Source organism: Lepisosteus platostomus, chromosome 15, assembly GCF_059453375.1.
Source record: "Lepisosteus platostomus isolate fLepPlt1 chromosome 15, fLepPlt1.hap1, whole genome shotgun sequence".
Taxonomy (NCBI): domain Eukaryota; kingdom Metazoa; phylum Chordata; class Actinopteri; order Semionotiformes; family Lepisosteidae; genus Lepisosteus; species Lepisosteus platostomus.
In genome coordinates, this window is record NC_142625.1 from 1,509,913 (window position 1) to 1,524,039 (window position 14,127).

Here is a 14,127-nt window from a genome sequence, read left to right on the forward strand (position 1 = left end):
GGGGATTTTGGATTTTCGAGTTTATGGGACTAGCAGAATTGAGTTTGGGGATGTATTAGCGATTTGCATAAGGGGAGGGGATAGGTTAATGTGGGGTTTGAGAAGATGGAGATTTAAGTTACAGTTTTTTAGTGGTCGGGGTTATATTTGCATAAGGGGTGGGATTATGATAAATTGTTTTTGTGGAGTTTTGGGTTATAGGGTGGGTTGCTTAGAAATGGTGGAACTGAATAATGATGAGCTGTGATATTGTTTTTGCTGTGTATTGTTTTTGTTATTAATTGACCTGAATATGTATTAGTATAAGAAAGTTATTGTATTGGTTGTTAAATGATTTTTGATTATTGGAATAGTTTGTATAAGGGGTGAAAAATGTAAATGAGATGATGTTGTGGGGTGAATTGTTTTTGAAAACTGGGATGGGGCGTTGATTGTATATAATGAGGTTAAGAAAATGAATGTATTGTAAGTTTGGGAAAGGGATCTTGTTTAATTTGCATAGGGGGCGGGATTATGGAGATTAGTGGGGTTTGAGGTTATGTAATGGGATATGAACAGATTTGTGTTGTGTATTGATTTTTCTGTGTAATAATTTGTTGAGAATGGAATGGGAAGTGTTGTTAGTATGCAGAAGTTTTTGTTAGTTGACTATTGAATGGAATTTTGTGTTTAACAGGATTATGGGTCGAGATGACTTTGGTTGTTATTGTGACTATTGTGTATTTGGGATTGTGTTTTGTTCTTTGGAGTTTTTGGAATTTCTTTTGTATTTTGTATAATAAAAAAAAAAAAAAAAAAATCTGTTCTTATCAGTTTAATATCTGATACGTCCCCCATCGGGGGACCACATATTAAACGGATTTTTGGAACAGGGAGCTGGATCAGGAGCTTGCTCCGTCCTCTCCACGCATCGGCCCGGTATTGCAGCGCCTCCGGGAGCGGTGCACCACCTTCTCTCAGCGGTGAAAAGACAGACGTAGGTAGCTAGCGAGCGAGCGAGCGAGCGAGCGAGCGAAGTGGACTGGAGCTCCTTCTTCTCGGGTCTCGTCCCTCGTCCCCCATCTGTGTGTCTCTGTGTTCTGTCTCTCTCTCTCGCCCTCTCGGTTCCCGTGCTCCCTCTGTGCGCTTTCCCGCGTCTCGACTCTCTGGGCAAGCAGGCCGGCCCCCTTTTCGGCTCCCGTGCGTTTTCCCTCCAAAAAACTTAGGTTTTTCAGCCTTTTCCCAGGGAGGCAGGCGTGGCTTGCTTGCTTGCTTGCTTGCTTGCTTGCTTGCGTGTGTGTCCGTCCCCGTCCCTGCAGGCGGGCCCCTTTCGACAGCTGGGCGTTTTCCCTCCAAAAAACTTAGTATATCCACCTTTTCTTTCTTTTTTTTCGGCAGGCAGGCAGGCGTGTGTGCGCGCGCGTCCCCGTCCCTCCCTCCCTCCCGAGAGAGAGCTGCCCCTTGCCTCTGCCCGCAGGTGCTGGCGCTCGGCTTTGGCTTGCAGCCGGTTGGGCGCAGCTGCTGCCGGTGGGAGGGGCCTAAGCTAAGGAGGCCGGGCGGCTGGCGCCCCCTGCGGCTGCGGTCGTTGTCGGGCCGTTGACAGAAGATCAAAGAGCAGGGCCCCCGCCCGGGACTGGCAGGAAGGCAGGCGGGCAGGCAAGAGAGAGGGGGAGCAGAGTCCCGCGGCAGGCCTCTGGCTGCAGGGAGGCCGGCAGCTGCGCGGGTCCCGGGCTCCAGAGGAGTCGGCCTGCGCCACTGTGCGCCAGCGGAACGCCCGCGCGTCGGTCCGCGCCTTTGTGGGCATCGCTTCTCGGCCTTTTGGCTAAGATCCTGAGTGCGTGGCCTGACCGCGGCTTGGGCTCTGAGTCAAAGGCGGGAAGGGGTGGACGGCGCGGCTTTTTCCAGGCGACGGCGTTTTTTTCTTTGTGGCGGATAGGATTCCGGCCACTCTACACAAGATGGAGAGGACTTCAAGCAAGAATGCAAGACCAAGGCATACTGTGCGTTTTGTGCTGCGAGTGGAGGCTTCTGACAAGGATTTTGCCAAGAGGGATGCTTTCGAGGATGAAGTCCTTTTCAAGCATTTGTCCTTACAGCCTGAAGAGATCTATTGCCTCCAGGACTTTCCAGGTAAAAAGATTTTTGATTTGTCACTTTACTCTGCTGAACAGTGCACGAAAGTTTGGTCTGTTTTGACTGCTCGCAGACTGGAGGAACCTTTTGTTCATTTTTTCCTTGAACCTTTGTTTGCACGGGAGGCGAGACCCATATGGGTCCATATGAACAACCCTTTTACCCCAGACGCAGACATTGTTAATTTTCTTAAAAGATTTGTTGACGTTCAGGGCACGGGTATCAAGGAGATGGATAGGAAGAGAGTCTGGAACGGGAAAAGGAAATTTCTGGTGCGTTTCAGAGCGGACCCTAGTGCTGAAGATGGGCTCTTGCACCCTCCTGCTAACTTCTCAATTGGAACTTATACAGGTTATCTGTACTACCCTGATCAACCCTTGGCGTGTAGACGATGCAGGCAGAAGGGCCATTATGCTGCTGACTGTGATGTGGAGGTCTGTCGAAGGTGTGATACTGTGGGGCACAGCACCTTCATGTGCAGGGCTGAGCCGAAATGTAATTTGTGCGGGGTCTCTGGGCACATTTACAGGGCGTGCCCAAAGAAAGGTATGAGTTTCGCAGCCGTGGCGGGTGGCACATCGGCAGCAAGTGTTACCTCAGTTCACCAGGCAGAAGATGCAGCAGAGGGCCCGGCACCGGCGTCGCTGGTCCCTGACGCTGGCGAGGAGGTGATGGAACCTGAGGGTGTGGATCAAGGGCAGGAGGTAACGGACCACAGGCAGACGGCAACAGCACTTACCTCAGCAGAAGATCGCAGCGGCGAAGAAGAGACGGAGGCTCCGGTGAGTGCTGAGGAGGTCCCGGGGAGCGCAGAGGAGGAAGGTGGGGTCTCGCTCGCCGCGCTAGAGCATATAAGAGCGTTGGCTGAGGAATCAAGCCTGCCCTCTGCGGAGGAAGTAGGGTCAGACTGGGGGGACAGAGTGGATGAAGAGGAGGCCATGGACACCGTCCAGGCCAGGAAAGTTGTGAAAAGAAAGGCGGAAAATGATGTGCCGCCCTTGGTGAAGAAATCGGGTGTAGATCCCATGGAATACCTTGAGTCGATGGCCACAGATTCGTTGGCCCAGGCCGAATCTACTCCACTAGGGTCGGAGGGCGAGGTAAGTGGTGTGGGTGACCCCCCCCTTACGGCAGAGTCGGGTATGTCCTCAGGCTTTGTCATTCCAGAAACGGAGATGACCCCGACCTCGGCAGAAGCCTCAGAAGAACACATGCAGCCACGCGTCGCCCTGCAGAGAGAAGAACGAGATGTCTTTATATTCGCTGAGGTACCTATGAGGTTCAAGAAGTTCTGTAAATGGGACGAAAAGGCCAGCAAAATAGTCTGGCCTAGGACCTTCAATGAGCAAGGGCTATCTCCGGCAGGGATTGTCGTGCGTTGTGAGCACTCTGGTGAGGAGATTTCAACCCTCGAAGTAAAGGGCCGCAACCAGATAGATGCGACCAATAAGAAGATGTTGTTGGGTGACTTTGTAAAGAAATGGATAAGGGACAAGGGAGAACTGAAGGAGATGTACGAGGTGGGGGTGGAAAGGCGCCCTGACAAAGTGCTGAAGATTCTGGAGGTCCCGCTGCAGTTTTTGGAGGCCTGTGCCTGGAAGAACGGAAACGTGCAGTACCCGCCCCGGCCGTCAAACTTCCGACGTGTGCTGAGGTTGCATGAAGGAGTGTCAGTTGGCTGTACGCGATCAGGAGGTAAAATAGATAAACTATATTTGCAGGGACAAAGGGAGGCGTCAGTGCGTCAAGCCTACATGGAGCTGATGAGCCTTTTTACTGCCCCCTAATGTTGAAAATATTAACTTTAAATATTCGGGGTTTAAGGAACTTAGTAAAGAGGACGGCCTTTTTTTCTTACCTGAAAACCATGGTTTTTGATATTTGTTTGGTGCAGGAAGTCCATCTAAAAGATGAAAGAGACGTCATACAGTTCACTCGTGAGTGGGACAGAGGAGATTCTAGATGGAATATCGGAGGTGTCCACTCCTCGGGAGTTGGAGTTTTATTTGGCAATCGCAATTTTATAGTGGAGAAATGTGTGAATGTAGTGCCTGGGAGAGCCTTATATTTGGATATTTGTTCGGGTGAGAATTGCTTTCGGTGTGTGTGTGTGTATGCCCCGGCAATGATGGCTTTACGGGCAGATTTCGTTAAGGAACTTTATCCTGTTTGCCTTACCAACAAATGGATCATCATGGGAGGAGACTTTAACGTGGACCTCCAAGATAAGAGGGATCCAGGGGCAAAGCAGCTCAATCTTCTTCTAGCACAGTTTGGACTTTACGACTGCGCCTACCGGATCCGAAAGGAGAAAGCAGAGGCCACGTGGAGGAACGCTCAAGGTACTGTGAAGCGCCTTGATTATGTATTCGCCTCACTGGACGTACCTGTGGAGAAGGTGGTGGTGCTGCCGGTAGGTTTTTCTGACCATGCCCTAGTAGAGGCCCATTTTCCACATTTAAGGAACCAGTTTGGGCGTGGGGTGTGGAAGTTAAATACGGAGAACCTAAGAGAAGACGAATATGTCAAGGTAATGAGGTACAAATTGCAAACATGGTGGAAGGAGAGGAATCTGGGGACTCCCCTGATTGATTGGTGGGAACACTTAAAAAAGAAAATTAGAAAGGAGACCAGAATTTATGGCAGAGCAAGGCTCAAGCGTGAGCGGCAGAAGGGCAGGGCGCTGCAGGAAAGATTAAACACCTTGTTTTCCCAGTGTAATAAGGATATGTCAGTGTGCCCTGAAGATATTGCAGCAGCTAAAGCTGAACTGCGCACTTATCACGAGCAAAAGGCAAGGAGTTACCTGTTCAGAGCCCACGTGCAGTTCATACAATCTCACGAAACATGTTCCAGTTTTTTCTTCCGGCAAATTCGTCAGAGACAGAAGCGCAGTGTGATGACTGGCATTCAGACTTCGGAGGGGAAAATAGTTACTAGTAGTGAGGAGATGCTGGAAGTGGTGAGGCACTTTTACCAATGTCTTTTTTCCCTAAAGACGGTGGACGAGGCCATGGGTGCAAAGCTGCTGAGCGGTATTACAGCGCAGGTTCCTGTCAAAGCCCAAGAACAGTTGGAGGCTCCTATAAGCTTGCAGGAACTTGGCGACGCTCTGCTCGGCATGAAGGCTGGTAAGGTACCAGGTAAAGACGGACTACCAGCCGAATTTTATCGGACGTTCTGGGATATCTTAGGGCCAATCTTACTTCAGGTGACGGAGGAAATCTTTCGTAGGAAGGCTATGTGTGAGTCTATGAGGGAGGGAATCCTCACACTGTTGTATAAAAAAGGACCTGCAAAGGACCTTAAGAACTGGAGGCCGCTGCAGATGTTGTGCGTGGACTATAAGCTGATCGCTAAAGTGCTGGTAAACCGCTTGAAGGGGGTCCTAGCTCATGTGATCGGTTGGGACCAAACCTGCGGGGTTCGAGGTCGGCGTGCCAGCTGGACCCTCCAACTAGTACGGGATGTGATAGCGTGGTCCGAGAACAGGAACGTCCCGTTGCTGATCGCCAGCTTGGACCTAGAAAAAGCATTTGACAATGTCTCACACGCCTTTGTCTGGCGGGTGATGGAGAAGATGGGATTCGGCCCTGTCATGCTGGGCTGGTTAAAAATACTGTACTCACAGGTTGGCAGTAGAGTACTGGTGAACGGGCACCTGGGAGGACTGGTTCACCAAGAGTCTGGTGTGCGTCAGGGCTGCCCCCTGTCCCCTTTACTTTTTGCACTATATATGGAACCTTATGCGCGGGCAGTCCAGAAGGAGCCATCCATTGACGGGATCCTCGTACCTGGGAGTGGAGGAAAAAGAGTTAAGGTGGCATTATATGCTGACGATGTTACCTTATTCCTCAGCTCTTACCTTAGCCTACAGGCGGCCTTGGACGTCTTCGAGATCTTCTCCCTCGCGTCAGGTGCAAAGCTAAACAGGGGGAAAAGCCAGATCAAGTTCTTCGGGCCTTGGAAAGAACAACTGGGACCAGCACATGGACTGGACGTCTGTCAAGGCCCCCTTAAGATCCTAGGGGTGTTATTCACGGCACAGGATGCTGCTTGGTGCAATTGGTCCCAGAGGCTGGAGAAGGCTAGGCTGCAGCTGACGCACTGGAAGAACAAGCAGCTGTCCTTTGTAGGTAAAGTCCTGATCCTGAAAGTGGTGTTTCTGCCTGTGCTGGTTTACCTAGCATCGGTGTATCCCATGCCTGCGCGCTTCAACAGATATCTGGTAAGGGAGGTTTTTATGTTCATGTGGGGGGGAAAATATGAGTATGTGCGCAGAGTTGATATGTATCGCCCAGTGGAAGAAGGCGGACGGGGAGTTCCCAACTTCCCTGTAAAGCTAAACTGTATATATGTGTCTGGCCTGTGTATAGCTCTGCATTCCCCAGTCTCACATCCCTTTCAGTATTTTGTCAGGTTCTGGCTATCTAGCCACGTGCGCGCCCTGGCTCAGTGGTCCAACAGTTTGCCTCATGGGAACGATCTGCCATGGCACTATCGACATGCGACACACTGGCTGAAACAACACCCTGAGCTTAAAGATCACCAGGTCCTGCTTAACCACAGACGGCTCTATTCTGCAGTAACTCAAGCTGAAGAGGCCAGCCTTGTAGGAGGCGTCCCCAACGTGGTCTGGCGGCGAGTCCAGCCCAGAGGTCTACAGCACCACCTAATGGATTTGAACTGGCTATCCGCTTGGGGTCGTTTGGCAGTTCGTGAGGTTTTGTTTAAGCATAAACTGACAAAGCAGCAGGAGTGTCCAAGAGCCGGGTGTCATGCGGTAGAGTCGATCAGCCACGTGTTTTGGGACTGTAATTTTGCTCAGCGAACCTGGAACAAATGTGAAACTTTGTTTAGTAGCCTGTCCTCCACTTTCTGTGTACTTCCTGCAGTTGTGTTATATGGGCTGAAGGTGGGAGGTGGGGCAAACGCTAGGAGCTTTGTGTTATGGTTGCTAGTTAGTTTAATTAAGTTTGAGTTATGGAATTCCAGGAATTTGTTAGTCAAGAGGGGAACGGTTTGTACAGTAGATGGGTTATATAGAAGGCTTTTATGGAATTTGAGAGGGTTGGTAGAAGGGGACATAAAAAGATGGGGTTTTCATGCCGCAAAGGAGAAATGGAAATCAATAGTGGATATCTGGGATTGGAAATAGTCTAGGTCCTTTAATGTTCCTGTAATTTGTAAATAAGGCTGTTGGGTGAATTTGGGGGTGGTAGGTAATTTGCATAAGGGGCGGGATTATGTAAATAGGGTTGGGGTTGGAAATCATGTACTGTGTTTTTCAAGTAAGTTGTTTATTTTATGTACGCATATCTGCTTCATGTTAATTGTGGGTTTGTTTTTGAGCAAGGGAATTGTATTGGGGTGGGTTGTGTCTATATAAGGGATGAGATTATGATACCTTTGATTTAGCTGTGTAATTGTTTTTGTTTTTGATTGTGTTTTTGGACTTATGTATTTGTAGTTTTGGTGTTTTATTTTGTATTTTGTATAATAAAAAAAAAAAAAAATCTGTTCTTATCAGTTTAATATCTGATACGTCCCCCATCGGGGGACCACATATTAAACGGATTTTTGGAACAGGGAGCTGGATCAGGAGCTTGCTCCGTCCTCTCCACGCATCGGCCCGGTATTGCAGCGCCTCCGGGAGCGGTGCACCACCTTCTCTCAGCGGTGAAAAGACAGACGTAGGTAGCTAGCTAGCTAGCGAGCGAGCGAGCGAGCAAGCGAAGTGGACTGGAGCTCCTTCTTCTCGGGTCTCGTCCCTCGTCCCCCATCTGTGTGTCTCTGTGTTCTGTCTCTCTCTCGCCCTCTCGGTTCCCGTGCTCCCTCTGTGCGCTTTCCCGCGTCTCGACTCTCTGGGCAAGCAGGCCGGCCCCCTTTTCGGCTCCCGTGCGTTTTCCCTCCAAAAAACTTAGGTTTTTCAGCCTTTTCCCAGGGAGGCAGGCGTGGCTTGCTTGCTTGCTTGCTTGCTTGCTTGCTTGCTTGCTTGCGTGTGTGTCCGTCCCCGTCCCTGCAGGCGGGCCCCTTTCGACAGCTGGGCGTTTTCCCTCCCAAAAACTTAGTATATCCACCTTTTCTTTCTTTTTTTTCGGCAGGCAGGCAGGCAGGCAGGCAGGCGTGTGTGTGTGCGCGCGCGTCCCCGTCCCTCCCTCCCTCCCGAGAGAGAGCTGCCCCTTGCCTCTGCCCGCAGGTGCTGGCGCTCGGCTTTGGCTTGCAGCCGGTTGGGCGCAGCTGCTGCCGGTGGGAGGGGCCTAAGCTAAGGAGGCCGGGCGGCTGGCGCCCCCTGCGGCTGCGGTCGTTGTCGGGCCGTTGACAGAAGATCAAAGAGCAGGGCCCCCGCCCGGGACTGGCAGGAAGGCAGGCGGGCAGGCAAGAGAGAGGGGGAGCAGAGTCCCGCGGCAGGCCTCTGGCTGCAGGGAGGCCGGCAGCTGCGCGGGTCCCGGGCTCCAGAGGAGTCGGCCTGCGCCACTGTGCGCCAGCGGAACGCCCGCGCGTCGGTCCGCGCCTTTGTGGGCATCGCTTCTCGGCCTTTTGGCTCAGATCTGAAAAGTACGTGGCCTGACCGCGGCTTGACGACTGGGCTGGGGGACGAGAAGGGCGGCGGAGGAGCGGCTGGAGAGCGGAGCGGAGCGGTGCGGCCAAACTTACCTGGAGGACTGAAGTGCGGACAGACAGGAGGAGATCCCGGATCTTTTTTTGTTGGCAGAGAGAGAGAGCCGAGGAAGGAGCGGAGGAGCGTCGGGCCCTGGTCATCCTTGCGATGGCCTGGGCTATGGATCCTGCTGAAAAGCAGGGGAATGGGCCGAGTGTGAAGTGGACGATTCGGTTTGAGTGGAACCTGGAGAGAGAGATGCCGGGAAGAGAGGAATTTGTGGAGAAGGTTGTGATGAAGACCCTACAGGTAGGAACTTATGATGCTAAGTGTATACAGCAGAACCGACCAGGAAGATATTTCGACATGTCTTTGCGGGATGAAGCAACATACAAGAAGGTATCGGAGTTGTGTGTGGAAAAGGCGGAGAGGCAATGGCTGAGAGATTTTAAGTGTTTGGGATTGGCTACAGATGACACCAGGTCAATTATTGTGCACATGTATGATCCGTTTGTGGAGGAGGATGATGTCACGGCTTTTTTAGAAGCACATACCGAATCTGCGGGGAAACCAAAGAAAATTAACGGCAGGTTTGGTTATTGGACCGGGAGGTGGCAGTATAATGTTACGCTGAGGGCCAATCCGAATTATATAGGAGGGTTTTCACACCCCCCAGCCCTGTTTTCGTTGGGTTCGAGTCGTGGGTACCTTTTCTACCGTGATCAGCCCCCTTTTTGTCGCCGCTGTTATGAAATTGGACATTTTGAAAAGGACTGTAAAGCAACAGAGTGCACAAGATGCCATGAAAGGGGACACATGAAAAAGAACTGTCGTATCAAATTGTGTTCTTTGTGTGGGGCTGATACCCACGGGTATAGGAGTTGTCTTTGGAGAGATCTGAGCTATGTTGCAGCGAAAAAGGGACTTCTGGAGAGTGCCATCGAGGCGGAGGACGAGGAGGAGGAGGAGGAGGAGTGGAGCGGGCAGCGCGTACGTTCCAAGGAGAGGAGGAGGAGACGTGGGAAGAATTTGCCTGCTGGAGGAGGGAAGGTAAAGGTTGCGGAGGAAGGCCGGGGGCCCCGAGAGAGCAGTGGTGGGGCGGGATCAGCAGGTGTTCGTCCAGCAGAGCAGCCGGAGGAGACAGTCCAGAGTCCTACGGAAACAGCGCAGGAAACAGCGCAGGAGGCGGCGCAGGAGGCAGCGCAGGGAGTGGAGCGGGAAGTGGTGCAGGAAACGGCGCAGGAAATGGCGCAGGAAACAGTGCAAGAAACGGAGCCGGAAAGCGGGCGAGAGGAGGAGAGCACAGGTGGAAAGGTGAACCCTAAGAGGCACCGAGGGGACAATGACGAACAAGTTTCGTCCGAAGGTAAGAAGGCCAAAATTAAAGCAGGTGCTGGGGTGGCAGAAGGAGGCGAGCGGAGTCAAGGAGAAGGAGAAGGCGGCCAGGAGGTCCTGGAGCATCGCCAGGAAGATCCGGGAGGATCGGAGGACATGGAGGGGTCTTTGCCGCCGGGGCAGCCGGTGCGGGCGACTGGGTCTTGCAACCCGTTCTCCGTAATGGCTGGTCTGCAGGGGGACGAGAGTCCATGTGCCTCATGCCTACCCGACACACCGGGCCGGGCAGAAGGAATGGATGTGGAGATGGAGGTAGGAGATTTCAACGAGAGGGGGTATGTGGAACCGGAGAGGGCGGCCAGTCTTATTGGGACGATCAGCCCCTCGACAGGGCTCTCAGAGGACGGGATGGACAGTGAGAGCTCTAGCGACATGCCATGACCCTCACTGTTGCAACTATCAATGTGAGAGGACTGAAAAATAAAGAAAAAAGGACAGCTGTCTTCGATGAGGTAAAGGCGCGGCGGTTTGATATTTGTGTATTGCAGGAAGTACATTTAGCTGGACACAAGGACGCAGATCAATTCCGGAAGGAGTGGAGTGGCGGAAGATCTTGGTGGAGCATAGGAGGAGTCCATTCCTCCGGAATAGGTATACTTTGTGGTACTAGAGATTTCATGCCACAGGATGTTAGATCAATAGTTCCTGGCAGATTGCTGGTAGTAGATGGGCGGTGGAGGGATGTGCCTTTAAGAGTGATTGGAGTGTATGCGCCTGCAGACAGGAGGATGCAAAGTGATTTTCTGAAAGACTTGGAACCCGCGCTTTTTACAAATAGAGGCGTGTTGTTAGTTGGGGATTTTAACACTGATCTGACGGACACACAAGGGGAAGGGAATGCTGCACTAGGGAAGATTATAAATGGGTTTAAGCTAAAAGACGGGTTTAAAGACCTAAACCATTACACTTGGGACAACAGCCGTGGAATACGAAGACGTTTGGATTATATTTTTCATAATCTAGGTTTGGACATAAGGGAAAAGGCAGTAGTACCCTTATGGTTTTCAGACCACGCCTGTTTGTTTGTGACTTTTAATGCTGGGAAAGCGGGCTTTCAGACGAGATATTGGAGGCTAAACCGAATGGTGCTAGAGGATAAGGAGTATCAGGCCAGTGTTATTCGCCTGCTCAAACACTTTGCGGAGATGCGGCAAAGGTTTGCGACGGCAACAGAGTGGTGGGAGACTTGTAAGCGAATAATTGCCAAGATCACTAAGACCTACTGTGCAGCGCGCCGACAGAGTGAGAGGGAAGAACTGACTGGCCTCCAAAGGGAGCTAGAGAGGCTTTACACTGAAGCTAACCAAGGGCGGGATTTTAATGTGGAAGCCGTCACTAGGGTGAAAGCTTTGCTCCGGGCAAAATGGCTGCGAAGAGCCAAGGAGTATCTGTTTCGGCTTAGAGGTACCCAGCTGGAGGGGGAAGAACAATGCTCATCTCAGTTTTTTAGCTCAGTGAGAACACAGCAGGAGGAAACCTGGATGGAGAAGCTGGTGAGTGGAAACGGGGATGTGGCGGAAAGCACTGACGAGATGTTGGAATGTGCTATGAACTATTACGGAGCTCTTTTTGCAGAAAAACAGGTGGATGGAGAAGTGCGGAGCAGGTTGATGGCCAGAGTGCAAAACAAGATCCAGGATGATGCTGGTTTGACGGCCCCCATAACAGCTGGGGAAATAAGAGAGGCCATGAGAGGCCTGCGTAAAGGTACTGCTCCCGGTGTGGATGGCTTGCCTACCGATTTTTATGATGTTTTTTGGGAACAGGTGGAGCCCTTTCTACTACAGGTTTTTACCGAAATCTTAGAGATCGGGGAGTTGGGACCTTCCATGAAGACCGGGATCTTGGCCCTGATATATAAGAAGAAGGGGGAAAAGTCTGAGCTGGACAACTGGAGGCCTATCCAATTGTTATGCACGGACTATAAGATCCTCGCAAGAGTCTTGGTAAGGAGGCTAAGAGACATCATGCCGCACTTGGTAAGTGAAGATCAGACTTGTGCAGTGGCTGGGAGGAAGATCTCTTGGAATTTACAACTTGTGAGAGATGTGGTGGAGTGGGTGGACGACAGAAAGCTTCCTTTGATGCTAGTCAATCTCGACCAAAACAAGGCGTTTGACAGAGTCCATCATGCAGTCTTATGGGAGATTCTAGCAAAGATGGGAGTGAGCGCGAAGTTCATTGAGTGGATAAGAACACTGTACAGGTCGGTGGAGACAAGAGTGCGCATTAATGGTGCGGTAGGTGGAGGAATCCCCGTTTCCTGTGGTGTGCGACAGGGGTGCCCCCTGTCCCCTCTGCTTTATATTTTGTATTTGGAGCCTTTTTTGGACAGGATCCGGGAAGACCCAGGAGTGAGAGGCGTCATGGTGCCGGGAAGCAAAGGAAGGCAGGTGAAGGCCATTGCATACGCAGATGACATCACCCTGTTCTTGAGCTCAGAGGAGAGTCTGCACCGTGTACTCAGCATTGCTCAGGAATTTGAGGTCGGTACGGGGGCAAGGCTAAACAAGAGTAAGAGCACGATCAAGTACTGGGGTACCTGGAGAGAGAAAAAGGACGAGATTGGAGGGCTCTCAGTGTTGCAGTCCCCAGTCAAGATCCTCGGAGTCCAGTTCCACTCTGAAGGTGCCGCCCGGCTGAACTGGGAGGAGAAAATAAAGAAAGTGAACACAAAGCTGGGATTGTGGCAGCATAGGTCTCTGTCTTTTCTTGGGAAGGTATTGGTTTTGAAAGTTGAGGTAATGCCGCTGCTTTTCCACCTGGCAGTGGTTTATCCTATGCCGGCCAGGTTGCGGAAGGAACTAGTACGCACGGTTTTTGCTTTCATGTGGGGGCAAAAATATGAATACATCAGGCGCACAGATATGTACAGGTCAGTGGAGGAAGGAGGGAGGGGGGTCCCAGACTTACCTTTGAAGATTGACTGTGCTTTTGTCTCCAGCCTTTGTGAAGTCCTGCATGGCAATCCGGCGCATTTCTGCAAGTTTTTTGTTCATCTGTGGTTCGCCCCTGTAATGAAACACCTGGTACAGTGGACAAATACTACGCCAAAAGCAGAGCGACTACCGTGGCACTATCGGCACGCGGTGCATTGGCTGAGGAATCATCAGGCGGTAAAGGCAGGGTTAACTTCCCTTAGCCACCGGGCAATGTACAAGGAGCTGAGAGAGGACAACAGTGCAGCAGTGGTGGGAGTGTCCCGCGGAACCTGGACACGCATACAACCCAAGCCCTTGGACAACAGGATGTGTGATCTGAACTGGTTGTGTGTATGGGGTAGGCTGGCGGTGAGGGAGGTTCTGAATAAACATGGCTTATCCAGACAGAAAGAATGTCCCCGTTTGATGTGTACCAGGGAGGAAACAGTTAAACATGTTTTTTGGGAATGTGACTTTACACAGCAGGTGTGGAGGGAGTGCACAGGGTGGGTGCCATCTTTTTTTTCACAGGAACGGCTAAGCTACGAGATGGTGATAAAAGGTTTGGCTGGGGTAAAGAAGTGGAATGAGAAGTTTTTGGTGTGGTTGTTGATTAGTTTGGTGAAATTGTATGTGTGGCAAGACAGAAGTAATTTAGTGAAACATGGGGTGCAAGGGTCAGTGGGAGCTGTGGTATGGAGAGTGAGACATGACATTGGGAACCGGGTGAAGTGGGACATAAGGAAGTGGGGATTTTCTGCGGCAAAAGAAAGATGGAAAGATTTGTTTGTGTTAGGGGTTTAAAGTAGAAATAAGAAAGAGTAAATGTGGGGCTTAAATGGGTAGTTTGCATAAGGGGTGGAGCTATGGAAATGAGATGTATATCGGATAGCAGAGTGACGGGGGTGGGAAGTGATGAACAACTGTACCTAAGTATGAATGTGTCAAGACTTTGTGTTTGCTATGTAATTTTTTCTGTTAAATCTGGAAAAGTTTCTTTGTATAATGTGATGATTTGATTTTGTTAGTCTGTTACCCTAGGTTGTCTAAATGATGGTTTTTTGTTGTCGATTGTGATTCAGTGTATGACTTGTTATG

General features: G+C 51.0%; 2 non-coding genes across 2 annotated transcripts; both read left to right on the forward strand.

Moving 5' to 3' along the window:
• Window positions 1-757: 757 nt before the first annotated feature.
• LOC148647589 (U2 spliceosomal RNA) lies at window positions 758-952 on the forward strand. Its single transcript, XR_015926892.1, has one exon. It is a non-coding gene; the product is annotated as a U2 spliceosomal RNA (small nuclear RNA).
• A 6,638-nt stretch (window positions 953-7,590) lies between these two features.
• On the forward strand, window positions 7,591-7,781 carry LOC148647590 (U2 spliceosomal RNA). Its single transcript, XR_015926928.1, has one exon. It is a non-coding gene; the product is annotated as a U2 spliceosomal RNA (small nuclear RNA).
• The last annotated feature ends 6,346 nt before the right edge of the window (window positions 7,782-14,127 follow it).